The sequence below is a fragment of the Octopus bimaculoides genome, chromosome 21, assembly GCF_001194135.2.
Source record: "Octopus bimaculoides isolate UCB-OBI-ISO-001 chromosome 21, ASM119413v2, whole genome shotgun sequence".
Lineage (NCBI taxonomy): Eukaryota > Metazoa > Mollusca > Cephalopoda > Octopoda > Octopodidae > Octopus > Octopus bimaculoides.
Window position 1 is genome coordinate 510,818 of NC_069001.1, and position 3,887 is coordinate 514,704.

The following is a 3,887-nucleotide window of genomic DNA, read 5'->3' on the forward strand; positions in this document are numbered from 1 at the left end:
TAACGCCCGATCTTTGCCATTGCTGCACGCTTCATCGATTAAATGTCAAACACAGGTGCCGCCATAGCGTTTTGAGGAAAGAGGAAAGAGGGGAAAAAATGAATATACATAGACGTGTGTGTGTATAAGAAGCAGAAGTCATCCAATATTTCATTCTATTGTTGTTAGGAAGACGTTAACGTTACAGAGTTGGTAGAAAGATAGATAGATAGATAGACTGAATGACAGATACACAGACAGATATATATATATATATATATATATATATATATATAGAGAGAGAGAGAGAGAGAGAGAGAGAGATGTCGGTAGGAGGACATTCAGTTTTCAGCTCAAGAGATGTTAGTTCGTATATCACATGCGACGTTGCACCTGAGGTCGTAGATGATATTTCCCTCTTTATCCAGCATCCTTTTTGGTTTTCTTTTAGCGTAAAATTAAATAACGGATAAAATTCTTGCATTTGCTACTCTTAGAGAGGACGCTAAACCGTTCTGTTGTCGGTTTTCCCCAATCTAATATTAGACAATTGAGCGTAGAATTAGATGATTTTTGTACAGTAAAAACAATAAAATGACTGTAGGGAGATTAAACTTCCTAGCTAATTAGAGATATTTCGGTGTCATATTAGAGCGGTGGCTTGGCAGAATCGTTTGAGAGGCGGATAAGATTCTTGGCGCTAATTGTTATTCCTCTATACGTTCAAATCCTGTCGAGGCCAACTTTGCTTTTTATTCCTCAAGGATCGATAAAATAAAATGCACGTCAAATACAGGATCGATATAATTCACTAATCCTCCTTGCCAAGATTTTTGGTCTGTTGTCCATGTAATGAACGCCTATTTATGCAGCCACTTTTTACTATGAACCGAGACGAATTCTTCCATGTATACGTGATGCGCGCACCCGTTTCATTAAATACACGACTATGTTTAAGTTTTTTTTACTCCTTTTTATTTATATTTTCTTAAAAAACTTTTTATGGATGGTTTAGAATAGTAGAGTTCTTAAACCCATATTCGACGTTTCCAGACCTTCACAGTTTCAATTACCAAGAACCGAATGTATTTGGTTTTTGTGTCGTTTTTTTATATATATATTGAAATCTTGTAGACTTTGCCGCCAAGAAAAAGCTGTTCCGTCATATAGTGTTTTATCTTCTTCTTCTTCTCCTCCTCCTCCTCCTCCCCCTCCAGGCGCCATGTCCAGAATGTAGGATAGAGGCGATCGTGTCCTGCCATTATTCTGTTCTTTGTTGTCTCTAACAGTTCCACTTCTTCTTCTTTCTTCCAACCACTTCATCAAACTCGACATCCACATCATCCTTCTCCTCTTCCTCTCCCTCTTTTCCCTTCGATCTTTCCGGTCATCATTAAATTCTCCCTGAACCCTCTTTCTTCATCACGTGACCAAGGAACCTCACTTGCTTGGCCCTCACCTCACGAAGAAGGTTTCCTCTTTACTTCTTCATTAGACACTTCATCCGTCCATGTTATCCTCAATATTCTCCTTAAGAACCACATTTCGCAGCCCTCCGAGCACCCTCTCATTTCTGGTGTTATAGTGTTTATGGAAGCTGAATAACACTTCACAAACTGTTAGTCAGAGTTTCACGTAACCCAACATTAGATGGTCAAGAATTGTTTTTTTTTTATATAACAATAGAGTAAAAAAAAGAAAACTCTCACTGCCGTCAAATGATAGGTTACGCGAAACTTGGAGTAACAGTTTCTGAAGTCTTTTTTTTTTTCTCTCGGCTTCAATAAGACACACTGTTTTTAATATACTTTTGGTATTTGAGCACTGTTTTCTAGAACGTGTTATTGGCATGTGTGTATGTGTGTGTTTGTGTTTGTCCCCCAACATCGCTTGACAACCGATGCTGGTGTATTTACGTCCCCCGTCACTTAGCGGTGAATATTTGTGTGTACATGTGTCTGTGTATGTGTGTGGGCGTGCAATGGAAGTATGTGATTGTTTGTGTGAAACCAGCGTTCTTTCAGTAACAAAGGATGATCGATGTCACATCTCAAAAGACAACCACTGGATAACATTGACAAGTGTATTAATTTGATTTACCATCCATATTTGTATATATAAAACACTACAATTAGCCGTCATTTTTGACGGCACGGGGTTAGCTAGTATGAAATATTATTTACAGACTTGCCACCCGTCACCGCTTCTCCAATCATGGCATGTACATATATGTGTGTGTGTGTGTGTGTGCGCGTGTGCGTGCGTGTGTGTGTGTGTGTATTGTTGTCGTTATTGTACCTGGAAAGAACCACTTTGTCAATATGATTTTTTTCCAAGGAACATGTCCCAACATGGGATTTCTTATCGAGCCTATTGCAAAACGAGAACATACATAGACGTCTGAGTGTGTGACATTTAGATATGTGCGCGTGTCTAGGTAGATACATACATACATACAATACATACATGCATACATACAATACATACATACATGCATACAATACATACATACATGCATACAATACATACAATACATACATACATATAATACATACATACATGCATACATACAATACATACATACATGCATACAATACATACAATACATACATACATACAATACATACATACATGCATACAATACATACATACATACATACATACATACGTCACATTTTTTTAAAAGTACCTCTAAATTGAAAACAATGCATTGCTAACACAATGTAGCACACAGTATTGCGTTAGAAACCTTTAATATACACTTTGCAGTATATTACGGTCGCAAAACGAAACACGGTGTCCCTGCCAGCAATTCATATACGTGTGTGTGTGTGTGTGTGTATTCTTTCTCTTGTTTCGTTCATTGAACCGCAGGTTTGGTCGATATCAAATCGAACTAAATTACTTAGTTCAGTGTGGTGCGTAATATATCGATCTCTATTCATCGAACCGCTACCCTAACGGCATACAAACACGCCACATAAACAACGGCGTAAATATTCTTCTCGCTGGCGCCATAAGCACTGACAGGGAACTCGCACGCGAGCGGCGCACAAATGGCATCGATATATCACATCCCAGTTCGTACACTCATGGAGAGTGCTCTATAGCAAATTAGAAATAAATTATGCGGAGCTATGACCAGCCTCTATATAAAATATAGTGAAGGGGCGTGGCTTCGTGGTTTAGGGTATTCGGTTTACGACCGTAAGGTCAGGAGTTCAATTTCCAGCGACGTGTTGTGTCCTTGGGCAAGATACTTTATTTCACGTTGCTTCAGTCCACTCGGCTGGCAAATTTGGAGTTGTACCTTCTATTCAATGGGAGCCAACCTTTGTTGCCTAACTTTGATAAGCCGAAGATAAGCCTCATCATCTCATCTTCGTCATCAGCTTCCATACATATATATATGTATATAAATATATATACGCATATACATATATATTTATACACACACACACACACACACACACACACACACACACACACACTCTCTCTCTCTCTCTCTCTCTCTCTCTCTCTCTCTCTCTCTCTCTCTCTCTCTCTCTCTCTCTCTCTCTCTCGGTCAACTTGGAAATTTCTGTTCTAAAGAAATATTTCTTACGTTTTAGACATCTCATCCTTAAAAGAGACTTTCTTCATCTTTACCATTTATCATCCGATGTCGTGACCGAAGAAACCAAAAGTGCAAAATAGATGGCACCGAAAGAAACCGATTCCTTTTCTTATCGTTATTTTCGCCATAATTATGGACATCTCTCTTCTCCCCCCTCTCTCCCTCTCTCTCTCTCTGTCTAGCTGTCTCATTACTTATCTCTTTCTGTGCCCTTTTCCTTATCTATCTTTCTTTCTTTATCTCTCTCTCTCTCTCTCTCTCTCTCTCTCTCTCTCTCTCTCTCTCTCTCTCT